Raw genomic sequence first — 27,579 nt, 5'->3', positions numbered from 1 at the left:
CACACTTATCTTATCATCTGTGCTCCGTCACTCCGATGCTCCGTGGATGCTATGCAAAATTGAGGTCCCAACGGACCCGTTTCGCTTCCGCTTTATCAAGGGTCCTCAGCACGCAATCATAGGAGCCTGGGAGCTGTTCAAATGAATTTGTGCGGAACCACGGCAGTATGAGGTTTTCCTCTCATTGACAAATATAAATATTAATGTTAGCACGCAGCAGCCTTTGTGTATGCGCAGCAGAGATTCACTCAGTGTATTGTTGTTTAATAATTTGTAACAGCTGGAAACAGAGTCTGGTATTGTTAGCAGAGCGTCTGTGTGCCTCAAACCCCATCTGATCGGTATTGAAAGTTTGGTTAAACAATTTGTCAATCTGATGGCTAACACTTTGTTAAATAATTTAGCATCTACATTAATCTGCAACAAGGGCCTATAGTTCCCAACATCCTGAGGGCCCCTTCCATTTTTAGGAAGCACTATCATCAAAGCTTCATTCATAGTGCCCTGAAGTGCTCCTTCCTCCAGCTTACAGTGATAAATGTGTGACAAGTGCGGTAATAGAGATGCTTGAAAGGATTTATTGAACTCAACTGTGTACCCACCCATACTGGGGGTTTTACCCTTCCGGAAATCCTTAAATGCAGAAGCTATCTCTGTATCTGTAAAAGGACTGGCCAACATATGTATATCCTGATCTGTTAAGGATGGTATCTTCAAAGTGATTAACAAATTATCAATCAACTCAGTGGAAGGAGGACTTTCTGAAGTGTACAGCTTTGGTAAAATTCCACAAAATTAGTCAATAGGTCTTCCTGTTCAATATGCCCATCCTTACTTTTAATAGCCACTATATGTTCTCTAATTTCCTTCCCCTTAAGATAAGCAGTCAATATTTTCCCAGATCGATAATAGTTCTCATAGTAAGGTATACATTGTACAACATTGCTCCGAGCTCTAGAACTTAGAACTGTATTGATATTTGGCTTTGAGATATTTATTCAGAACTGTCTCGTTCCAGTTTTGAATCATATTTTGTTCTGCTTTCTTTATTTCATGTTCTAAAATGTCCACTTCTAATCTACGTTTTTTATTCAAATAAGCAGTATACATCAACATTTCCCCTTGTAACGTGACTTTTAATGCATCCCAATGAGTAACCTGAGAAATAGGTGCCTGATCATTAAACAAAAAGTAATCTTTAATGGCAACATTTATTTTCCTAATTAATTTTTTGTCCTTCAAAAGGGCATTATTAATTCTCCATAGAGGTTCGGACTATTCAAAAACAATTGTCAGAATAGACAGAGATATTCCTGCATGGTCTAATATATTAATACCCTCAACAGAAGTCCGAAACATGAAGGGAATCAAACTATTCTGGAAAATAGTTTGTGAACCTGTGAATAAAAAGTAAATTCTTTCCTATTGGGATTAAGAACTCCATTTATCTCGAGTCCATGGGAGAACAGGAAGATACCCTCTACAGACTGCAATGAAGAACAAAGGAAAGTAGAGGGAGACATGATTCTCAAGCAGGGAGAATTCAACTTGAATTTTCCCTGCTTGAGAGCCATGTCACTCTCTACTTTACTTTGGGTTCCATATATCTACCAGATCATTAGTCTCCATCAGCACCCTAAGAGGCCTAGTAGTATCCAAAACACACACTCTGGGTTGTTTATCTAAAATGAGATCAAGCACTTGGTTAAAATCCCCGGCTACTATGGTTCGGAGCTGCTAGATAAGAAGGGGGGAAGCTAGACCACAAGACCTCTGGCCCTCCAGCCCTCTCCTCTGTTGGGGGTGGGTGTTGGTTTGAGGTTCAGAGGGGGCGCTAGACCACCAGGGCCTTTGTCCAGGGGGGTAGGGGGGCATTAGGCCACCAGGGCAGGCCTTAGCCATTAGGGAGATGGGGTGTCCTGGGGTCCACTGGACCACCGTGACTGAATGTGGCAGCCTGGGCTGCCTGGCACGGGACGGGGGAGGAAGAAGGCCTTAACCCTAAACGCCAGCTCCAAGCTGGCATTAGGGTTAAGATGCTATTCTGTCTGTACGATCAGAGCGCAGTGCTCTGATCATACGGGCAGAATACCACATAGCTCATTTAAATGAGCTCTGCTGAATTCCCTGGCACACTTGCACCACAGATCCTTCTGATCATCCTGCGCTAGTAAATGTGGGCGCTAGTGGTCTCTAGCACCTGCATTTACCTTTGATCATTGGGGCCTAGAGGCTACGTTAGGGGCTACAACTATTAGGGTCTCAAAGAACACTCACACATAATAGCAGATTAGTCAAATCAAAGCATCAACGAAATAGCTCAGCTGCTAGCAGCAGGATTAATGCTTGCAAAATAACTCCTTATTCAGCAGCAAAACCGTTACACAAGGCAATTATATTTCTAAGATAAAGAACTGGCTAAGGCACAGTTTCTTAACCTTTTTGTGCTACGGATCCCTTTGTGAGTCTGGTGAAACCTATGGACCCCTTCTCAGAAAAAGGTATTTACATGCAAAAAATACCAGTACATAGCTATAGATGGTATTACAAAGGAAACCTACTATGCTGAAATACAGTTATCAAAATATAATTTTTAAAAATTACATACTTTTGGAGAAAAAAGTACTTCACACAACCAAATAGATTCTGGTTTCACTCTTTTTGTGTCAATAGTTTTGTATAGTGAGATTTATTGAAGTTAAACATATTTAGAGCCTAGTGGCCACAAATTACTTTGTTGGCTACAATCATTATTGAATGAAAAACTAAATTTCAATTAGAGGTTAGTGAAAATAAAGTTGTAATTTTTTCCCATCCAAGTTCACAGACCCTCACCTGAACCCTTTTCACGTACCCATTTTCGGTTAAAAAGCCCTGAGCTAAGGTGTTTATTGTGATTGACATTGCTACTGTAGATGTTCAGAAAGGTTCAGAGCAATTTTTTAAGCTCAGCAATATATCTGTGAGAAAGAATGTGCAGTGCAGCCACTGGCAATGACTTTCACTACAGGGTAATCACAGAGTGGAGAATGGTTGATATCTGTGGCCTTCTGAGTTTGGTTAGCCAAATTCCTCTCCGGGTCTCCACCTTGCATGCTCCCTTTTGCCATTTACCATATCCGCTTACAGCACTCTTTGAAGACCCCTATTGACACACAAGACAAAAGGTTTTAAACACAAATCACGTCAATTTTCTGCTTATCTGGACCTCTCTGCTCCTCTCGCCCACACGGTACTAGCTCTATCACGTCTTTCTTCTGCACTGACAAGCAATCCCCATGTGTCATGCTTACTTGATTATCCCTTGAAAAGCCAGCTGGTCAATTTGAGGAAAACGGAACTGAGCATACTCAGTTTAGAACATTCATAGTATTAGGTGTTCATGCTATTTAGCCAATTTATTTTGAAAGGTTCAAGCACTATTTGACTCTTTTTTTTTTTTACTGTGAAAACCCTAAATGTTTTCCACTGTTCGTTAACTCCCTTATACACCCTCTTCAAAAAAAAAAGGCCTCTCTTATACTGATGCATAAAAGCTAGCAGTTGATGTTACTGTTTAGCGCAAGATTAAAAAAAAATAAAACAGGCAGGAGACGGCATCCAGTGACTTTCATAATTCAGTTCAATAAGCAAATTTTTATAATTAAAGGGATAGATTCTATAAATGGTGCTGACAAAATACTTAGCGCTAGTCTCTAAACCATGCTTAGAGTTTATAGAATAGCACTTAGCGCCGGGAACCATGACTACATTTAGGCACGACCATTTCCACCAATGAAAACTTGGTGTAAATCCCCAAGCATAATTAAGTGCGGATCCCCCTAATTCTATAACAATGCACATAAATTTGAGGAATTCCCCTGATCCACCCAGGCTCCTCCATTGGCCAACCCCCATTTTTTAATCTGTGCACTAGAATTTACAAACACTTCTTTATAGAATATGCCTAAAAAGACGCATATGTAAACAAATTATTTCTAATTAGTGCTGATAATTGCTTGTTATTGCCCAATTATCAGCACCGATTGGCTCATTATTCAATTATGTTGAACGCAACTGAAAGCACCATATATAGCATCGGGGGGGGGGGGGGGGGGTGCAAAATGAAAAGGAAAAATTATAGCACAAATGGTCTGTGTTCAGCTCAACAACTGGCTAAGAAAGAAAAACTGACCAGATCCATATAAATTTGGATTTAGACCCGGTTATGGAATAGAAACAGTCTTTCTATTCTTGCTAAAGGATCTTCACCCTGAGACAGGGATTTGCTTCAGTGGTAATATTGCTGGACAGGACTGTGGAGTCAGAACACCAAACCTTCATTCCCCAACTCCAACTTATATTGGGCTTTAACCTCCCTGTTTTTTTATATTTACCAGTACTTTAGATCCAGGACAAAGAGATAGATAGATAGATAGATAGATAGATAGATAGATAGATAGATAGATAGATAGATAGATAGATAGATAGATAGATAGATAGATAAATTTACCATATAATATAAAGTTTTTTTTTTTAATTATGAAGCTGAAGTCAGAGTCGGTACATTTTTACCAACTCCAACTCTACCCAAAATTGCTTCTGACTGAATCTACAGCCCTGCTGCTGAATTTCTCAGCAGTTTTGGCACTGTGAACCACAGTATCATGCTAGCACAGCAGAAAAGCACATATGCATTGCGTTTTTACCATATAAAAGGTCCCTTTTAATAAAGCCTGGCATGTGCTAAGTGCCACATGGCCCATAAGTATAAAACAGGATGTACAGCACATACTAATGTCTGTTAGCACACACTAAGCTTTAGTAAAAAAGGCCTCTTCTCTACTATAATAAAAGGCACCTTCAACGTTTTGAAGCTGACTCCGTGGCTTCAAGTGAAGGGTTCGTTAGGATTGTTAGGTTCGTCGCTCTGTCACTATCTCTGTCGGCCCCGCCCCACGCCTCTGATAGGTCCGCCGCCCTCGATGTCATCACATTTTGACGTCGAGGGCGGCAGACCTATCAGAGGCACGAGGGCGGGGCCGACAGAGATGGTGACAGAGCGACGAACAGAAGAAAAAAAAACCCCTTCACTTCAGCCACGGAGTCAGCTTCACCACGTTGCAGGTGGGTGGCTGGAGGGGAGGGAAAAGAGAGGGGGCAACTACCCTGGAACAGGGAGGGAGGGAGAGAGGGGGGCAACAACGCTGGAACTAACTTGGAGGGGGGCCAGACGGACACAGAAACTGGGATGGATGGAGGGAGGGAGGGGGGGAAACGACCCTGAACAGGGTGGGTGTGGGGTGGGAGGTAGGGACAGCGGACACTGGAACTTGGATGGGGGGCGGACCCTGAAACTGGGAGCAAGGGGGCCCCTGGCACACACTCTCACTCTCACACACACACTCTCGCACACAGTCTCACTCTCTCTGTCACACACACTCACACATTCACTCTTTCTGTATCACACACTCACTCTCACACACACTCTGTAAACACACACACTTCGAGGAAAACCTTGCTAGCGCCCGTTTCATTTCTGTCAGAAACGGGCCTTTTTTCCTAGTTATGAAATAAAATGTTGCATATGTGCTTTTCTGCTTTTTAAGGAATGGATTTTTGATTTAGCTCATGCCTTTCTCAGTTGTTAAGTGAGTCATATTTAGGTATGGTAGGTATATTTCTTATCCCTGAAAGACTTGTAGTCTATTTGTACCTGAGGAAAAGGAGGGGTTAAGTGACTGCTCTAACCACTAGGCAACTCCTCCAATTTTTGAAGATTAAACTTAGGGTTAAGGAGATATACAGTAATCTCAAAAGCCTATGTTTTTTCCCTCTGGAAAGTAGGCCATCCTCCTCCTAAATGTTTTAATGTGAAAGTTAAATTGTTTTCACTGTCAACGGGAGTTCCTTTCACTGTACAATCTGAATGTTTCATCATTATATAGAAAAAATTAAACCCCATGGTTATTTAAAAGCAGTTGTTAAATCCAGCAGGAGATAATACAGGAGAAATGTTCAATGAATTTAAAAATATTCTTGAAGGGGTAAGCAGAAAAGTTACAATCCATAGTCAGCTATAAACTAGTAGTTCCAATCCTCTGTTTAATCTTTTCTTTAGTCTGTTAGCTCAGCACAATAGTGGGTGGCTTGTGAAGCCATGAGTACTAAAGGCCAGAGCCAACATACTGAAGCATGGCCTGCTAAAGTAAAGAAGCCAGTGGCATGCATACCTCCTGGAACTTATTTCTTCATATCCGAAAGACTGGAAGTTGTTGAAACATGTTTATAATTTTAATGTGGTAGTTTTTGTTCCAAGTAACACAAAGTAAGGAAGTCTGCCCAGTTAATTGGAGATTGCCCTTGTATTTAAATTTCAATTTACTATTCTGTGGCTATCTCAATTTGAAGGTCAGTTGCCATTAGCTTGTGGACCCAAAACAAGTTTTCCAGATGTACTCTGGGATGCAATTTTCCCCCACTGAAAGCTGATTTTACTTTTGAGAAGATTCCAGAAATGTCTCTTTGTAGCACCTTTTTAGCTGTGATTTCCTATCACTATGCAGAAGATTTCACTGCCTAATTAAAGGCCTGGTGCAGTGATGAAGATAAAGAATACAGAGCAGGGCTGGCAGCTAATCTACAAGCAAAACACAGGAGCTACTTGTCAAGAGTAAGGGCATATTTTATCGACAGCTGTAGCCAATAATGAGGGAGTTATGCAGCAAAAGGCTCAATTTAATGCCTTCCTGTCACTCAGTTACTAACTCTAGCATTTCTTTTGTTTGTTTTCATACATGTCCTTAATCACAGGTTTTTTTTTTTTTATTTCATCGGCTTTTACTTCCCATCACATCCTACTGTATGATGTTTTGCAAACATGATGTTCTTATCTGCATGATATGGCCTCGGGAATAATTCAGTAACTGAGGCAAGCATGTTTTGAATAATTTCACGCATGCAGGTAGGTAGCACACATGTGGTAACTGCCAAAACTTTGATTAAGTGCTATAGCACAGTGGTTCCCAAACCTGGCCCTGGAGGCACCCCAGCTAGTCAGGTTTTGAGATAGATTGCCATGCAGTGGAGGTAGTGCATGCAAATCTTTCATGAATATTCATTGTGGGTATCCTGAAAACCTGAGTGGCTGGGGTGCCTCCAGGACCAGGTTTGGGAAACCACTGCTATAGTAGGTAATTGAAAGGGAGGTATATACACAGGCAGAGCTTGGGCTCAAACGTATTCAAGTAACTTATGGAATATGGTTGTTACATGGTATCTGCAGGATTAGTACATAAGTACATAAGTATTGCCATACTGGGAAAGACCAAAGGCCCATCAAGCCCAGCATCCTGTTTCCAACAGTGGCCAATCCAGGTCACAATACCTGGCACGATCCCCAAAAAAGTACAAACACATTTTATACTGCTTATCCCAGAAATAGTGGATTTTCCCACTTTACCGTACATCAGTGCTATGGCTGGCAAAAATGCTCGTGCCTAGATGTTAAACATCTCCATAGGGTTAGGCTAGTATTCTATAAAGGAAAGTAGACATCCATGTTCCTTTATAGAATAGGCTCCTAGCAGATACCCTGCTATAAAATTGCCCCTTCGTATCCAATAGCAATGCAAATTATTGTCTTATAATCACAGATTACAAATGAGGCAAAGCCTAAACAGCCATGCTTGCATGCCTTGGCAATAAGAAGCATTCAGCAGATTGCATTAGAGATACTGGTACTTGAACACATCCAGGAAGCCGATGAATTGTTGTCTATTTTTAAGTCTTTAAAGTGTGCAAGGTGACTCAGACAGATGTTCACCGATGTCCAGGGACAGCTGGTCTATGTGTAGTAGACCCTCAATAGCAAACGGGTTTAAAAGCTGTGGCTCAGGAAGGGCAAACCTGCTGCTGACACTCAAGGTGGTTAATAAATTAGCTTACATGGCTTTTCTATTAAGAATGTTGAGTTTTTATGATGCATCACAGGTTCTCTCTTACAATGCAAGTCTCATCAGAAAATGCCAAAATATTACACTATTCCAGATAGTCATGTTTATGCTTATCAACGTGATGTAACCCAATTTACAAATAAACCTTTGTCTGTCACATACTTTTACTTAACCATAAGGACAAACATGTTAATGCTTATGCTAGTAAGGTAATGAATGCAAGGCCTTTTCCTCCCCAACAGAAATTAGCTGTAATTAGCTTATTGTTGATACTTTAAGGACCATTTATAAACGCTTCCCATTTCCATGGTCATTAGTATCTTTTTCTTCAGAAGCAGTATAAATACACTTAAAAACTGCATACACCCTCAAATTTAAACCAAACAATTATTGCTGAGATTCCTTCACATGGCCCAATTAAAAAAGGCAAGCTCTGGTTATTAAAAAATGTGATAAACTAGCAAATGTACATCATTTTGATTATTCTGTCAATTGTGCCAGTTCAAATTAAAAAGCCTTAATGATACCATCCTCATTTAACAAGTAACACAATACACAGCTCATGCATAAATTGATGATGACTTCTGTTTCACTCAGAAAGTAATGGTTTCTTTACCCCCAAAATTTCTGCAGTCGAATGTGGGTTTTTCCTAATGCAGAAACAAAGAGACTCTTGAAGCAAGCAGTCAGTGCTGGCACTTCTGCATTAGAAAGAAGCTGTGAGCAAAATATTCTTTCAGCTGAAGGAGTAACAAAATCATTTGTAATTAACATCTGTGTGGGATAATTTTAAGATAGGTACTTTTCACCCACAGACTTCAATTTTTGGGGGGTTTTTAAGCAAAGTACTTCTGAAAATTGCATAAGGAATAATACCCACGTACAACTGGCGTGCTTAGCTTTTGAGAAGAAATGAACAGAAATAAATTTTGAAATCCCTTCCTCTACTGCAGGTGTATGTGTGTAATGAAGCAATATATATAGTGCTACCTGCAAATAGAATGTGCAATTTTCTAAAAGTCCATTCTGAAGATAAAGCATTGCTATACCTACAGATAATGTCTTTTAAAATTACCCTCCATATGTTCAAAGAAAGCTATGAAATGGATTGAACAATAATGCAGGTATTTCAAATACTCATAAGAACCACTGACAAATGGCATCACATCAATATATGGTATCGAATGATACATAAATGTAACTATGCAGTTCTAGCAAATTGTACTATTTTACTGCTGAACATGTATATAGCACTACAAAGTATATACAGCGCTGTACAGACAGGTAGAAGAGGTAGTTTCTTTACAGTAGAGCTTGCAAACTAGTCAGCAGACAGACACTAAGGAGTAAAATGCTTACTGAAGTACATGCAAGTGGCTAGGACAGTCTTTCCTCTCTCTTTATTTCATGTACTTAACAGATTTAGGGGGTACTTATTAAGGAGCGGTAAAGTCTGATTTTACTACACCTTTATCTCCAGTGGGACTGACTAACCTGCTGTACCTCAGTAATTTCCTGCAGGAGTCACTCCTGCGGTATATAATAATGCAACTTGCGATAAACTTGCAAGCTGTGCTATTCAGTATACAGGAATATTAGATTTCATGTAATTTCACAAGGAAGGCACAGGGTAGATATAGGAGAGTTGGGAGCAGGGCTTTTAGCCTAGAAAAGGGGTTTGGGGAAGGGGTATATTCTGGGAGGAGGGGGAGGCTTCAGGATGGGGGAATGTGACTGGGTTGGGGGGCAGCTTCTGGTTTTGTGCATCAGCCCCTTTAAGAAGCAGCCCAGGATCACTGGGCCATGACTTAGCTACTCTGATGCTTTAGGCCAGCTTTTAGCTGGCACTATTTATCCAGGGAATAACACAGCTTATAGTATTCACTGAAAGGTGCATTATTCAATCTACATTGTAATGAGGTGTGTTTGCATGCTTTGCATCCCATTACTATGTCAGTAATATAACACATTCTTACTGACCTTTAACACACATTAAGGGGTGTATAGCATGATTATGGCCATAACAACCTTGATTACCCCAATCCTTAGTTTGGGGTGAAGGGGCACCTACATGTGGGTTACAGTGGGTTTCTGGTGGGTTTTTGAAGGGCTCACATTTACCACCACAAGTGTAACAGGTAAGGGGTGGGGGATGGGCCTGGGTCCACCTGCCTGAAGTGCACTGCACCCACTAAAGCTACTCAAGGGACCTGCATACTGCTGTCATGGAGCTGGTATAACATTTGAGGCTGGCATAGGGGCTGGAAAATAAATTTTTTAAAGTTTTTTTTAGGGTGGAGGGGGTTGGTGACCACTGGGGGAGTAAGGGGAGGTCATCCCCAATTCCCTCTGGTGGTCATCTGGTCAGTTCGGGCACCTTTTTGAGGCTTAGTCGCAAGAAAAAATGGACCAAGTAAAGTCCGGCCAAGTGTTTGTTAGGGACGCCCGTCTTTTTCCATTATCGGCCGAGGACGCCATGTGTTAGGCATGCCTCAGTCCCGCCTTCGCTATGCTGCTGACACGCCCCCGTGAACATTTGGTCGTCCCCACGACGGAAGCAATTGAGAGAAGGACGCCCCTGTCCCAATTTTTGTGTTGGAAGAATGGCGCCTTCTCTTTCGAAAATAAGCCTGATAGTAACATAGTATATGACAGCAGGTAAAAATCTGTAAGGTCCACCAGGTCTGCCTAACAATATGTGTATATTTTTGATACTGTTTCACAGTAGTTTGTATTATTAGGTTTCAATCTACTCTTTTCAATTTTACCTTATTTATTGTAGTTATGTTTAGTCTTGGTTATTTTAGTATTGTTATGCTGTAACAAAATTATAAGTTTTATGTTAAATTGTACCTGCTGTACACTGCCTTGGTGAATCTCTTCATAAAAGTGGTCATAAATCCCAATAAAAAATAAGATATTAAACATTGCCACAAGAGCGTAGACATAACCTCACACAGACAAATGATCACAGTGGAAGATGTAAGGAAGTCTGTAGTAGAATCTAGAATAGGAACTTTTATTAGAGAGGAAAGAGAGCAAAATGGAGCAGACAACTCTAGTTAATGAGGATGGTATTGACGGGCCAAGATTGCAATTAATAATGTCATCCAATCCAATCTTCAGAATTCCACATGGGTAATATTTCAACTCCTAGCATGCAATGAGTTGTTCGAACTATCAAAATGTAGTGCTCCAAGACTAGACGTATATTTTGGGTACAAAAGCCTGCTTCACAGTGGTAGAAAGTGATAAAGCCTGCTGAGAATCCAGTTTTTTCTGGAAACAATGTGGAAAATTCCATTCTAAGACAACAGAAAGATTCAGACATGTCCATGATAGGTGATCACCACAAATGGTCTGAGAGGACGATGCTGTACATGTTTAACTCAGAACTGTGTTAATGTTGTTTTCCCCAACATTCAGCTGAGTTCTTGGCATTCTCATTTCAATTTCACTCCCCTGCTTGTGCACACTTGGATATCTTATAAACTCACAGGTGTCATGAATTGCACAACTGGATTGTTCTTTGTTAAGCATGCCACACATCAGTGTAGTTTTTCCTGCTTGTCTTTCATGATGAAAACGTATCAGAGCTGCTACAAATCCCCACCAGTACCACTACCACCATATTAGAAATGGAATATTCTTATTTTTCCTCCTACATAAATTCATGTCTACATAAGAACATAAGAATTGCCATAATGGGACAGATCACAGTCCATCGAGCCCAGTGTCCTGTTTCCAATACTGACTAATCTAGGCCACAAATACCTGGAAAGATCCCAGAACCGTAAAACAGAGTTTATGCTGCTTATCCTAGAAATAAGCAGTGGATTTTCTCAAGTCCATCTTAATAATGGTTTATGGACTTTTCTTTTAGGAAATTATCCGTTTGAACATATCAGTGATCATCTATAGAAAGCTAGCAAGTTGATTACAGCAGCTTGTTGGCTTTAAGATAACTTCTTCATAAGGCACTATTATCTGCTCACCTGCTTTTTCATAAAGGGCTTTTGCATATGTTATTAAACTACCCAGTTCTAAATAAAACTCAGAGCTGTCCAGCTCTAACAATGTATCACATGAAACTCTTTCTAAAGTAAAAGTTCTGCCTATGTAAAATCATCTGCGCAGAACTCCTAAGATTAACCTTTGCTGAAATTATAACACTCAAATATGACAGAATCATTCAAAATTCGAGAAGATAAATTTAGTCTTTGAAATTACTGAAAGCTTTCATTAAGCCTTAATACATGCTGTCAGCTTTAAACTAAATAATAGATGAGATTTTAACATAATCAGAAGAGAACTGCTGGTAACTGCCTCTGTTACTGTCACAATGAAATTGACAAGATAATTTTTAAAAAGTCAGACCTTCTCCCGGTGACTTCAAAATCTGACAAGCATGCCCCATTTATAAAATGTCTCTGTTATAGAGAAGTGGGCATCTAGAAGTGCATTTACCACTGCAGAAGATTAAGCATTATTCTTCCACGTAAAGGGGTCTACGTACTAAGCTGGGTGTGCTGAGTGCGAAACCTCCGTGTTAACTGTTGGGGACACTATAACCACTTTGGGGAATGTAGGGGTAATGGTCACTACTGCACATTAATAGCAAGGTCATTAACACAGAATGCAACTAGCTACACCTGTTTAGGCATGACTAACTGCACCATTATTGGATACATTAGCAATTAACACAGTCCTCACCCATACCACATCACCTAATAAGACTTCAACAAAAAAGGAATAGTGGTGACACTGGAAAAGGAGGAAGGGAATAGCCAAGGAGTTCTGACTTGGTTATCCAATATTTATTGCAGGAAAATAAAATTTCACAAGACATACAGCAGACCTCTGCCACAGGCAACACTCACCAAAACACGGCTATGTCAGGTCATCTAGAAAATGTTATTTTGTTGCAATAAATATTGAATAACCGAGTCAGGACTCCTTGGCTGTTCCTTTCCTCCTTTTGGTTTGTCATCACTATTCCATTTTGTTTTTGTCATCTGTGGAGACCTTCCTTCTATTTTTTTTGGTTACCTAATAAGAATTTATATATTAGGTGTTAAATATGGATGTTAACATGTCCTAATAATTAACAATTTGCATTAACTGTTAGCACATATTAAAACCAGGGTTAAACAGCCAATGCAGCACAGTGAACAGGCCCTAACATGTAATAACTGAACTATATAAGAAAGCATACAAAGAACGTAATATGACTACTTTCCTCTGACGGTCATCGTCTCTAATGCCATGAAGAATCCAGTGCTAATATTTACAGGTATACGAAGTGTCAACATCTACCCAAAGACTTCATATAAATGTAAAAGTCAATGAGATATTGTTGTTTACTCTTCTTTTTGCACTGGGCATATGTGCCCTCTTTACTTTATTACCTGCCCAACCATCTATATATCCTTAAGGTGAAATACATATGGTCAACATTACAGTTCTAATTATTCACAATAGTGCTCATTATTGCTTAAGTGGTGTTAAGATCGCTGATTGGCTTGTTAAGCCAATTAAGTTACGTACATGTTATAGAATATTGTAGTTCCTTTCTTTTGCTCTTTGATATTTTATGTTTGTTAACTACTTTGTTCTGTTCAACATTTAAGGTGGTATATCAAGTTACAAATAATAAATAAAATATAGTCATAAAAAATCATAAATACAAGTACTGAAAAACTAAAATAAATAACACAAATCAAAACATAAAGGGTCTGTTTACTAATGTGCGCTAAGGATGAGATTCTATATATGGCGCCAAAAACCAGTGCTGAAATCAGTGCCAACTAAGCATATTCTATAATTGGGCCTAGATTTAGGTGCCAATTATAGAATATGCTTAGTTTATATTTCAGCACTGATATCTTTGCGCATCCATTTATGCCTACGGAAACCTGTTGTAAATTTCAGCACATAGATGTAGGTGCACTGAGCCTTATTCTATAACTAGGTGAATACATTTTGAAACGCCCATGAAATGCCCATTTCCACATCCATAACACATGCCCTCTTTTGCCTCTGCGCATAGAAGTTCAGGCGCACATCATTGTAGAATACGCTTAGAAAGTTGTTCACCTAAATTCTAATCAGTGCCAATTAGTGCTCATTATTGCTTGTTAAGTGCGTTATCAGTGCTCATTAGCTTGTTAAGCCAATTAAGTTACCTGCGGTGTTATAAAATCTTCGCTGATTTCAACGTCTAAATTTAAAGCGCGCTATATAGAATCTGGTGGTAAGTGGTAGCAGGTGCTGATAGCAGATGAGCACAGTAACTGCATGCCCTGTTAAAGGGTGGGAACTGGGTGTGCTATGGGCTGAGAATGGGCATGAACTGCACACTGCTTTAGTGCGCAATAATTTTCCATGTGCTAACTCTCAGGTATCAGGTTCCTTCCCAAAATCAGTACCCCCGACTCCATCTTACCCCCGAAGAGGCAGCTGATCCCTCCCCCCAAAAAATAATCATCCCCCTCACACAATCCTCTCCACCCCCCTCTGCCCTGGCCTAGTGGCAGGGCAGATGTGATCCATGGATGCTCTTGCCCATACCAACCTGGGTTGAAAATGGTGGCTATTCTAAATTCAGAAAAACAAGAGAAGTCCCCATAGAAAGCAAGATTGAAAAAAGGTAGTGATGACAACCAAAGGGAGGGAGGATGAACAACTCAGGAGTCCTCAAGATTTAAAAATTGTAGATCCCACTAAATAATAAGCGATTATGGTGTTCACCATCATAATAACAAGATAAAGATATCTACTGGCTTCATCACATTTCCCACTGTCTGACTGGCAAGCATAACAAGCACTATAAGCAGTTGCAGGTAATGAGGGTGATTAAAATAGGACTTAATGAGCATTTCTTATAATTTAGAGCCATGCACCCTTTCATCAGAGATAGATCTATAACAAAGTCTGATAATGAGGGTAGAGTATAATTCTGTGTAGTGCCAGAGTGTGCTGCAGACAGAAGGACAGGTTCACAAGGAGACTCAGAATTGCTGTAGATTTAAAGAAGCATACTAAAAATTGTTTCCTTGGTATATCTATGGGTAACATCTTTGCACATAAGCCCTAAGGTCTTCAGTAAATAAGTGGGTGATATTCAACCAATCAACGCCAGCGGTTTTGAAGTCATTGAGGGCTGCGGGCTGAATTATAACCAGATAGTCATGCCAGGCTATGTCTGGTCACTTGCGTAGTACTACAAAGCCACCACTAGAGGCCGTGGCAGCCATTTTGATGCGGCAGTCACTAGAGGAAGCAACTTGAGTTCACTCCTGCCCCCAATAGCCTCCACTGGACCACCAGGGATGTGAGGTAGGCCCAGGGAGGGCCTGGGAAGGATTTTAAAATCATGCAGGTACTGGCCAATATTCAGTGCCAGTACCTGCATAGCTAAGCGGCTGAATTCAGGACTGCTCTTAAGCTGTGCTAAATTGACTGCTTAGCTATGTGGGTCCTGGCACAAAATATTGACAGCACCCACATAACTGCAGGCTCATCCCCAACACCGCCCCCTGTATGCCCATGGTTTTTAATGGCCAGTCATAGCTGGTTTAAATGCCACTGAATATCAGTGATTGGGTAACCAGGAAACAATTTAAGCGGGCCGGAGCCACTTTGGCCCACTTAATTGCCTTTCAATATTGAGTGGTATATTATAGTAAAGTTTTCTTCTAGAGAGATCCTTTGTTAACAGAGCTTTGTAACTATAAATATATCCAAGGGTGGAGATGAGGGGTGAAGGAAATTAACTCGGTGTCCTCCAGATAGCTTGTAGTAGCAATAGCTCTGAATATGCTTCCAACTTTTATGACATTTAAAGATGGGACCTGTGTAGTATTTAAGTCTACGATGCGGGTTTCAAATAAAATATTACAACACATTAATCTTCAAGTTTTCACCAGAACTAGTACAGGTCCAAAGATCCAAGGTTAGGGACAGCCCAAGGGAACTGTATACCTTAAATGAACTTTCAGCTGTGTAAAACTCCACAGGAGTGGTTCAAGACTCTCCCTTCCTCACCCTCCTTACAGTCCAGCATTTCCCCTTCTCTTCTCTTCCTCGCTGACTAGCATCTCCTCTTCCATAATCCTGCCATAACCAGCATCTCTCCTCCCCTTCCCTAGCTACACATCAGGTGTCCAGGATCTCCCCTTCCCTTCCCTACTCTCTCCCTCAAGGTGTCATAATCTCAATTCCCCTCTCACTCCCCTCCCCACTGCCTCTGTCATCACTATCTCAGATTTCTGCCCTTGGCTGTCCCTGCAAATTGAAGTCCTTTCAGGGACCAGAATTATTTTTAAACTTGTATGTTATCGATTGCAAGGACTATTATATATTTTGAGTGATTGTACTATTGTACACTAAGGACTTATGCTTTCAAACATACTTGGGACTGATGATATTTATGGTATTTTATGTCAGCTTTTATTAACTGGTTGTATATTTGTCTTAAAGTTCTGATGGTTCCTTTAATAGCAGAGTTTTGGGGGTTTTTTTTCAGTTGTAAAATTAAAGTCAGCATGATGTGGTACCTTGAGCACAGTACCATGGTCAAGACCTGTGGCATCTTTCCTTTCCTGACACAAACTTCCTGTGGGAATAGGTGGACATGGCAGACCAAGCACTGTGCTAAAGCAGCTTTAAGTTGCTGCTATCCTGCTGCATGGACACCACATCACCACCAAATTCTATTGCTCTAGGCAGATGCCTAGTGGATCTGCTTACCTATCCAAGGCACTACTCTTGTGGAATATTTTCCTTCCCTGCTTTTGTCCTGGAATACAATCTGGCTCAAGTGATGGTAGGGAGCTAAGTTCAACTGTGTTCTGCACTACAAGATTTAAACCTGAATTTATGGCAGTAATGGATTGAAGTAATAAAAATCTGTGAAAGGGCTCCAGTGAACTAAACCACTATAAACCTCCAACCCACCAATCAATGAAAAATGAAGTTTTTACAGTTCGGTTCATAAGCAAGCAACTTTCTCATTCATTACTCTGAACATAAGCTACAAAAATTATTAAACACTTGAAAGCTGAAGCCATGGCACTATTACCTGTTTGTTATCTACATGCATATTGGAAGGCCTACTTATCACACTATCATAATGGAACTGTTGAACTATCAATGACACTTGTTATTACCTTTTGCATAACTAAAACAATCATGTCATCATGAATCTGGCAGACAAAGGTTTGTTAGGGCAATCTCGGAATTATATACAATGTTTACAAAAAAAAAGATAAGATGCCAACAATGTACATTTTTTTTGGAAAACCAACAGAAATTCTACATTTATCCAGTGAGCACTTCTATTTTCCCTCCCCAACTTAGCCTTCCAGATGCGAGGGAAGAAGTTTATTGAAGTCACAGGCATTCATTTTGTGTCATACTAAAGTTAGCCCTCCATAATGAGATTCAATAACGATCGGGCACTAAATTTAGCTAGCTGAAACCAAACCTCTACTTTGCCAACAGTTTCTCTCATAATGAGCCAAAAATTATAAAACAGGTGTCTTGCATGGAGAAGGGAGGGCAGTGAGTCAGTTGTGATGGCAGATGCCAATTTGGAAACTTCAATAAGATATTGCAATTCAGTCAAGCACTCTGCATAGCCAACGGCAAAGCTGCTTTAGTCTGCCGCTTCCAACAGGCAAGCGGAACCACCAATGCACTAAGAATACAAGTTAAGAGGAAACTGTATTCTAGTACACTTGACATGTAGAATAATCCACCTGCCTGCTCAATTTTCAGTCACCCTTTTTCAGATTATTTGAGCTACAGATTGTCTCCCGCACTCCTGGGAATATGGATACATGCTGATGGCAAATGCAAATCACCACAAAAATATGGGCTGGTATCAACACTGGTACTAGAACACAGACTACTCCCCAACTCCACCCTCCTACGCCCATTTCTGTTCTGTTCCAGCCTGCACTCTCAGTTGAGTTTATTTTAGGTCAATGAATCTCATGTACTTGCCATTGCGAGGCCCAATTGACCAATGTTCATGTTTTGAGTGAGCCTGGGGTCTAGGGATACCCTAATAGTGAAGAATAATCAGCCTGCTTGTCCTCGGAGAAAATGAAGATACATACCTCTACACATTAATTGATTTGTTTGCTTTATTTTTTGTCTACTAGATTGTAAGTTCTTTGAGCAGGGACTGTCTTTCTTCTATGTTTGTGCAGCGCTGTGTACGCTTTCTAGCGCTATAGAAATGCTAAATAGTAGTAGTAGTAGACCAAGTAGGCACTATATATCTTTGTAGTACTGCAAAAACCATAAACTTGGACCTTTGATTACAACATTACTAAGCATGTCAGTAAAAATATATCACTGCAGAACTTAAGAAACATTTTTTGTATTTTACAGTTCACTACAATTATACATATCAGCCCAGTCAAGGTACAAGTATTCGGCTATATAGGAGGCCTCATGAACATTTAGGGCCCTTTTTTACTAAGATGTGCTAGCATTTTTAGCGGACACTAAATGCTAGAGACACCCATATATTCCTATTGGCGTCTTTAGCGTTAGAGCGCCCTTAGCGCTGCTTAGTAAACAGGGCCCTTAGGCAATAAATTGATTATGGATTCTGTCAAATATTATCTTTACACACCTGGACAGGCTGGTGAAGGCACAGCCATGTCAGGGGTGTTCACTAAAGATGCGTGCAGTCTTACTGAATACAGGAGATCCGCGCTAACTGACATATTAGAATTTGCATCAGGTTTCAGTTGGTGTAAATCCTTGTGCCAAATGTTTGGCATAGAAATTGACTCTAAGTGCTATTGTATAAAAGGCACACAGTTTAGATTTTTTTTTTTTTTGGTGCTGTTTTTTCAACACCATTTACTGAATCTAGTCCAAAGGTTCCTTCTGGAACCCTGCAATGTAAGTCATAAATCAAACAACTATCAAAGGCCATGAGAACATCCTCTAAAGGATCAGCAGTCCTGCTGGCCCTGGAAGCAGACCTGACATAGGAAGCAGAGAACCTGAGCCAGGATTCAAACCCATACCTCTTTGTTCAGCACTGCCACTGAGAAGCTGGGTGGATCTCCTCACCCCAGTGCCAAGCATCTTTAAATATTGTCATTGCTTCACTACTTCTGCTGATAGGCAAAAAGGCTTGCAATTCTATAGTTTTAAAATATTAAAAAATTGAATGGCTACCACTAGAATTCAGGATTAATCATGCATTTAAAATTTATAGTTGAATATTTATGCTTTAGTGAAACCTTAGCATTCATTCTCTTATTTGCTTTTGTGCTGGAATAAAATGGTTTACATATTCTTCCGATAAAATGCTTGAATGATTAAGAATTTCTGGATGGGAGGTAATTTACTACAACTAATTATTGCTGGTAAGAATTCTAATGATTACAAAGAGATATGCTATTTACCAAGCCATTAAATGACTTAACTATGTGCAGTGAGCATATGTGTGTGTATATGAGTTAGGGACAGAAAAAGTGAGAAAGAAAGAAAGATCTCATTGGGTTAATTTACATTCAGATAGAGTTTCAGAATAACTGAAATCAACTCATTAGTAAGTCATACATGAACTATTCTCCTACCCCCTCCAATATGGTTCCAAAAACTCATTTTAAATTCTTGATACATGTTAATTATCTGTTGAACTCTGCCTCTGTGAACAGCAGGTGTTAAAATGCTATCCCACTCATCCTGAAATAAAATTAAATATCTTATCAATCTATCCTCTCTCACTGTGTATATTAGGTGTGTTACCTCCCACAATGCATATTATCTTTAATGTTAGTTGCTTTCAATGACTTCTTTCTGCTTCAGGCTTTATCCTTAAAGACAGGTAATTTTATAACAAGGCACCAAAGCAGGGAGGGAATATATGTGCTTATGTTGTACCTATTTAAAACGAAAAAAGTGATATGTAATTATTGAACCAAAACACCAAATCCTCTATATAAGTTTTAAGTAACTATCTGGTCATCATTCAGTTACTGGTGATCAGCTGCGAGCAAAATTAGGCTCCAATATTCAATACCAGGTAATGTCTGTACACCAGCACTGAATATTCAGGTCTGACTGGAGTTTGTCAGGCCACCGGTACTTATGTGGGTCCCGGCTGATATTCAGTTGGCACCCACATAAGACGCTACAGCTGGAACCGGTATAAGGGTATTTGGGCAGTTCACCCCCTCCGATTCCAATCTCCCTCCCATTCTCAACCCCCCTCCACCAAAAGAGAAGAAATAGCTTGTCAAGCCCCCACCACACACACACATCCAACTCTTTAGGTTCCCCAAGCCTACCTTTACTATTCCTGGTGGTCTAGGGGTTCTAAGGACAGAAGTAATGCCCACTAATTCTTGTCCATTGCAGCTCTGTCCTCCAAATAACTACCTTGACCTCTAGGGATAGCTAGCACCGTGAAACCACTGCTAGAGGTTGTGCAGTCATTTTGAGGTCAAAGCTGCAATGGACAGTGGCATTACTCCTGCCCTTAGGATCTCTAGACCACTAGGAATAGTAAAGGTAGGCCCAGAGGGACCTACAGAAATTACGGGTGGGATGTTTTCTTCTTTTCAGGGGGGTTAGGTAGAGATGGAGGGGGATTGGAATTGGAAGGCTGGCCATTGCTCTGGGGGAGGGTTGGAAAGGAGGGAGAATCATAAGATCCTTCAGGACACTATCTGGAAGTTAACTGGGCACTAATTATTCAAACTGGTGCCCAGTTGGCTCACCGGATAAAATTAGGACATCCTCCAGACTACCCTGGCACTTGGACAGTGCCTGGGCAGTCATAGGTGATATTCAATGGCACTACCCACTTAAGTGCTGATGAATACTGATTGTTGACTAGCTCAGCAGGGTTTAACTAGGCAGGATTGCAGGGTCATTTTCACAAGTATACCCTGTAAGCATGGAGGTGCCACAGGGTTCAGCATTATCTGTGTTCCTTTTTAATCTCTATGGAACTCTTTTACAAAGGCATGGTAGGCTTTTCACGCATGCAGTTCATGCCAAACGAGACTACCACCAGGCTAGAGCAGCCGTGTTGATAATTTTGGATTTGGTGCATTCCCATACTGCTGGGACAATTTTTTTTTTAAATTTCCTACTGTGCATGCCATTTCCAGCATTAATCAGCAGTTGGCATATGCTGACCGGTCACCGTGCATGTAGCGTGTGAGCCCTTACTGCTACATCAATGGGTGCTGTTAAAGGGTCAGGCCGTAAATAGGCGTGCGCTGGTTTCAATTTTTCCGCAGGTCATTTTCCTAGCCCATTGAAAGAAAGCCCTTTTTTCCACAGATGTGGTAAAAAGTAGCCCGGTGTGCCCCAAAACATAGGTCCACACTACTGCAGGCCATTTTTTCCATGGTTTAGTAAACTGGGTCAGGAGTTTCAAAAGTTTGGAGTAAGTTATTTTTTCCAGTTTTAGATGATATGGAGGAGACACCAAGAAAGTTGAAGGGTTGTTTGGAGAAGGTTGAGAATTGAATGAGAAAAATGGGTTGCATTGCTGGGTGGGAAGGGTTGGTTTTTTGTGCCCATATATTAACTTGTAGTTTCAGGTTTTATGATGGCCAGTCAGGTAAGAGGGGTTGTTAATATGTTTTTGTACTGTGTGTATGTGTGTGTGTATGTGCATGTGGATGTTTATGGGTTCACATATTTGTTTATTATTTTAGTCCTTTATTTGTTTGCACAGTATGATCGGTTTAAACAGCTAAGCACATCTGTGAGTGTGTGTTGTTCCGTTGTAGCTTAAGGATAAAGTTTTTGATGCGCACTGGATGTGACGTAAGAGCACGTCTAATCAGCTGTGCCCTGCGGCAGTGTTTAAAAGTTTTAGGAGCTTGCGGGGCACTTTGGCGCATTTGATTTGGAGGCTTTACAGGCCTGCCTGGTAAGTTTTATCGGGGTTTTTGTGTTGGTTCTTGGGGCATGTGGAAGTCGATTGGTGAAACATGTGAGATACTGAATCCTAGTTGATTTCTTAGGTGCACATCACAGTCTGGCGTTGCAGGGAGCTCTTCCCCCGATGAAGCCCCAGTTGGTGAATGGGACTGCTGGGGAGCTCCTTATCGGAGCAGCAACAAGCAATAAGCTAAGTAGCTGTGGTGTGAGATATTTATTGATGGTACAGCACTGTTATAGAGTACAGACACACTGTTAAGGGAGGAGGATGGTAGGGGATCAATGATTATGCAATTGCTACCACACAATGATCACTTTATTGATTAAAAAGGTGGTACTGGTCTGAGGTCCCCTCCTCCTTAGTTCACATTTAATGTTTCATGATTGACTTATTATACCCGCTGGTTGTGAGTTGTGATTATCCAGTGTTATAGAATAAATTTCCTGGCTACTTTTTGAGTACAACATTGCAGCAGTTTAAGAAAGCACTGAAAACACATGTTTTTCATAAAGGCATTCCATATTGAGTAACGGTATATGCACAGTTTCCCTGCTGAAATAATAGTATATGCAAAGTTGTAACCTTTGGAGGATTGTCTATGTTCATGTATGCTTTATATTGTAAACTGTTTCTCTTTAACCTATTCCTTAGTCCCCTCACTTCCCTGATTCAGTCTTCTAGGATCTTGTTTCATATTTATGCAAACGATATTCTACTCCTCTTTCCTACCAATCCCTCCAACCTGTCTTTCAGCCCAATTCAGGATTGTTTAACTCTTGTCTGAGTCTGGCTTGGGGAACACTAATTAGAACTAAACAAAGACAAAACCCTGGTGTGCTGGACTTTCCACACCATCTATTTCACTGAATGTATTAAAATTATTTTTATTTGTTACATCAAAAAGCAACATAGGTAAAAAGGCACAAAATATATCATCAAGCAAAAAAAAAAAAACCCTTCACTTTAGAATCGCATTATTTCCCAACAAGCCACATTATGAGATACTCATTACAATACAAAGAGGGGCATAATTGAACGGGGGCCCAGGTTTTCCTGAGGACGTCCTTGCAGGACGTCCCGGCGAAGTGTCGGGGAAACTCGTATTATCGAACAAGATGGGCGTCCATCTTTCATTTCGATAATACGGTCGGGGACGCCCAAATCTCCACATTTAGGTCGACCTTAGAGATGGTCGTCCCGGTTTTCGGCGATAATGGAAACCGAGAACGCCCATCTCAGAAATGACCAAATGCAAGCCCTTTGGTCGTGGAAGAAGCCAGTATTGTAGTGCACTGGTCCCCCTCACATGCCAGGACACCAACCGGGCACCCTAGGGGGGACTGCAGTGGACTTCATAAATTGCTCCCAGGTGCATAGCTCCCTTACCATGGATGCTGAGCCCCCAACCCCCCCCCCCAAAAAAAAAAAACTACTCCCCATAACTGTACACCAATACCATAGTCCTAAGGGGTGAAGGGGCACCTACATGTTGGTACAGTGGGTTTCTGGTGGGTTTTGAAGAGCTCACATTTACCACCGCAAGTGTAACAGGTAGGGGGGGATGGGCCTGGGTCTGCCTGCCTGAAACTAAAACTGCTCCAGGGACCTGCATACTGCTGTCATGGAGCTGGGTATGACATAGAGGCTGGAAAATAAATTTTTTAAAGTTTTTCTAAGTGCCCTGTTTACTAAGGTGTACTAGTTAAAAATTAGCACATGCTAACTGTGTAGATGCCCATAAGAATATTATTGGCATCTACATGGTTAGTACATGCTAATGCTTAGTGTGCGCTAAAAACGCTAACTCACCTCTAACATGGCTCAGTAAGCAGGCCAATTTTATGTATGTATACACTGGGGCTGGTTTACAAAGCATCAACTTGAATGTGTACAATGCTGTTCTACATGCTCAAGCCACTTTTAAAAAGACCTCCATATTGTACAGAGAAATGTATGTCTCAAGAAAAATGCTGCAATTACAACAGCCTAGTAGGAAGTATGGACCTTGAAAATAATACAGAAGTACATTTTCAAAAAAATCACATGAAAGAGGGACATTATCTGGAATTTTCCACATGGTAGCTACCTGTTTCTGCAAAAGTCTACTAGAGTGGAAGATTTTCAGAGAAAAGTAGCTAAGAGAACCAGAAAAAAAAGACAACTATACCTTAAGGGTCCTTTTACTAAGCTGCGGTAAGCACCAACATGTGCTTACTGCAGCTAAAAATGACTTACTGCTGGGCACGCTCAGGCGCCCCGCTGTAAATTTTGCATGTGTACATGCTACCCAAGTGTGGCTTGGGAGTGGAGAGTGGGTGTGCTAACTGATTAGCACATCCTTAGCATGTGAGCCCTTACCGCCTACATAATGAGTGGCAGTAGAGGCTCATGTGCTAATTGCCACACGCTAATGAGAAAATTAGCAAATGGCCATTAACAGTTAAAATACAAAAATATGGCCATTTTACCCCAGTGATAAAAATGGCCTTAGCAGATGGGAATGACCCGTGTAAGGCCGCACTAGGTCCACTTTCTACGACCGTTTGGTAAAAAGGCCCCTTCGTGAGGTACAGTTATCTTTATTTTCCCCCTAAAACTAATCTGCACAGATGTTTTTATGCAGCGAGTTTCATTATATTATGAGATGATGAGCTTATTTGCATGCTACTACCATCATAGCAACTCATTAGTTCAGAATTTTGGTAAGATTTCACATGTAGCACAACGCACACACAATTTTACTACTTATGAATTTATTTTTATACATGATCTAAATGTAGAAAAAAAAAATCACCATATGCTGTAATGCTGGGGGTTTATGCCATGCTATTGGCCCCATAATTGAGTGCATATATTTCTTACAGAGAGAACTTATTTGAAGACATCTAGTTAGTATAGCTTGTCAAAATGTATATGATTAGCACGACGAGGATGCCACACAAACAATAATGAAATAGATGAGTGAAATAGCCATAACCATGTTCCCTCTAAACTGTGCAGAAGTCTTCCAACCACATTCCTACCAGTGTGTTGGGGGGAGGAGGGAGGATACTTCAATATCATGTTTTCAATCACTAGGGACAAGCAGGTTCCCTGTAGGCCTACAGAGTTTGCCTGTCCCTTGCTTTTCTAAATCTGGAAACACCATACTTAAACACCTCCCAGGAATATAGGTGGAGGGATACTGCACAGTACAGAGAAAAGGGGGAAGAGGTCAAACAATTTATTGAAACTTTCTAGACAGAATGAAGGCAGTTGTTGGGACAGTTATTGGTAGCATAACCATTTATTTCAATAATTTAATGTGAGATGTTAACAGCACTGCTATTTATTTATGTATTTATTTATTGGTCATTTATATCCCACATTTTCCCACTCATGCAGGCACAATGTGGCTTACAAAAAATAAGGCAAATATACAAACAAGCAGAAATACAGTGCAGAGGAGACAGAGGATAGACGGTGGGAAAAAATAACTAGCAACAGAAAGCTGAGCAGGGTGGGGAGCAGGAGGGGGTTATCAATTTGCTGAGTAATTAGGGGAGTAGGTTTTGGTAAAGAAGTGGGTTTTCAGCAGCTTCTTGAAAAGGCTGTGGTCCATTTTTGTGCTTTAAGGTGCTGCGGGAGAGCGTTCCAGGATTTAGGGCACCAGTAGCGGAAGGAAGAGGTGAAAATCCTTTTGTACTTGACACCCTTACAATTTGGGAAGTGTAGGTGGAGATATGTCCGTGCAGCAGGCATAGCATTCCTGGTTGGAAGGTCGATCAATGGGAGCATGTACTCCGGAGCTAACCCATAGATGATTTTGTGGGTTATGGAGCAGAGCTTAAAAGTGATGCGCTCCTTTACAGGTAGCCAGTGGAGTCTGAAGCGCAGAGGCTCGGCATGAGCATAACGACGTACTCCCAGAATCAGTCTCGCAGCAGTGTTCTGGACTGTCTGGAACTTTTTCAGTAAGGAGATCTTGCAGCCCAAATAAATTCCGCTACAGTAATCCAGGTGGGAGAGAACCAGCCAGTGCACAAGGGTACGGAATAGGGCTCTGTTAAGGAGGCATCATATGTGACTTAGCCTCTACATAGCATGAAACATTCGTTTGGAGACCAAATGCATGTGATTATCCAACTGGAGGTGCTGGTCCAGGTGCACTCCCAAGAGTCACAGACTGTTGGAAATTGGGAGAGAGTAGCCCTTTAGTGGTAGCATTGTGTCAGTTATCTGGGCATAGGTGGACGAGAGAATGAGACATTGAGTTTTTTCCTTGATTAATTTAAAGCGAAACACCTGAGCCCAATGTGAAATGGTGGAGAGGCAAGAATCGATTCGATCAGCGATTTCCGATAAGGTGGTATGGAAGGGGATGTAGATAGTAATACCGCCCACATAGATGAAAGGATTTAGGCCTAGTTGTGCTAGGGCGGAGGCTAGAGGTGTCAGCATAATATTAAATAAGGATGGTGAAAGGGGGGAGCCCTGTGGTACCCCACAAGAGGCTTTCCATGGTGAAGAGAGTGCAGAGTTTGCTGTGACCTGGTAGGTTCTAGTGGTCAGGAAGCCCTCGAACCAGTGCAGAACCAATCCTCCTATGCCGTATGAGTCTAGTAAATGTAATAGTAGTTCATAGTCCACCATATCGAAGGTGCTTGACATGTCAAATTGGAGCAGTAGTACCTTCCTTCTGATGGCCAATTCTTGTTCAAAGTTTGAGAGGAGGGTGACTAGAACAGTTTCTGTACTATATTGCGCACGGAAGCCTGACTGCGAGTAGTGAAGGATGCCATGGTCAGCCAGGAAGTCATTGAGCTGAGTGTTTACCATACTCTCCATTAGTTTGGTGAACAAAGGTATTGAAGCAACTGGACGGTAGTTAGAGATAACATCTGGCTTTGTCTGTTGGTTCTTCGGTATGGGGGTGAGGAGAAGGTTACCATGGCCTGATGGGAAGGAACCAGAGCGTAACATAAAGTTTAGGTAGCAGGTCAGATCTTTGACAAAACACTTTGGGGCGGCTTTTTTAAGATGGGCCGGACAGACATCCAATCTACAATGTTTATTGGAGAACTTTCGTAAAGCAGAGGATACGTTGTCGGGTAATAGACAATTAAAATCAGTCCAAGTGCGATCAGCCGGGTAGAAATCTGTAGGCTTAACCAAGGAATCCAAGAAGTCATCTACATCCGAAAAACAACTAACAGTTGAAGACCGTAAGATTAAGATTTTCTCTTTAAAGTAGGAGGCAAGTTGGGTGGCAGACGGAGTGACAGCACTGGGGACTTCCAGTTTATGGGTATCAAGGAAGGAGCTTAGCAGCTGATACACCTTTTGTATGTCACGGCCAGCAGACTGCAATTCAGAAGACAAGTAGGTGCGCTTTGCTTGGCGGATTGCATATTTATATTTGCGGTGACAGGTTTTCCAGGCCTCCAGGGTCAGGTCTGTTTTCCGTTTACGCCAAGCTCGTTGTAGTCTTCTCGTCTCAGTCTTCAAGGCTCTAAGGTCAGCGGAGTACCAGGGTGTTGAGTTGTGGATAATAGAAGGTTTAAGATATAAAGGTGCAATGGAATCTAGCACTGACTTGCATTTATTTTCCCAGTCAGAGAGGTAGGTAGGCGAGTTTGGTAGTAACTCCCTGTCAGTAGGAAGGAGGTGCAAGGGTTTCATTGATAGTTAAAGTGGTGTGTGAACCAAAAAAAGGTTAAGAACCTTAGA

General features: G+C 41.1%; 1 protein-coding gene across 1 annotated transcript in view; it reads right to left on the bottom strand.

Annotated features, from left to right (window-relative positions):
• Positions 1–27,579, bottom strand: part of CADM2 (cell adhesion molecule 2) — a 1,618,262-nt gene that overhangs the window by 875,407 nt on the left and 715,276 nt on the right. The gene's annotated exons all lie outside the window — the stretch shown is intronic.

This window comes from Microcaecilia unicolor, chromosome 5 (assembly GCF_901765095.1).
Source record: "Microcaecilia unicolor chromosome 5, aMicUni1.1, whole genome shotgun sequence".
Classification (NCBI taxonomy): domain Eukaryota; kingdom Metazoa; phylum Chordata; class Amphibia; order Gymnophiona; family Siphonopidae; genus Microcaecilia; species Microcaecilia unicolor.
The sequence above is the reverse complement of the archived record's forward strand: the minus strand, read 5'-3'. Positions and strand labels throughout refer to the sequence as shown.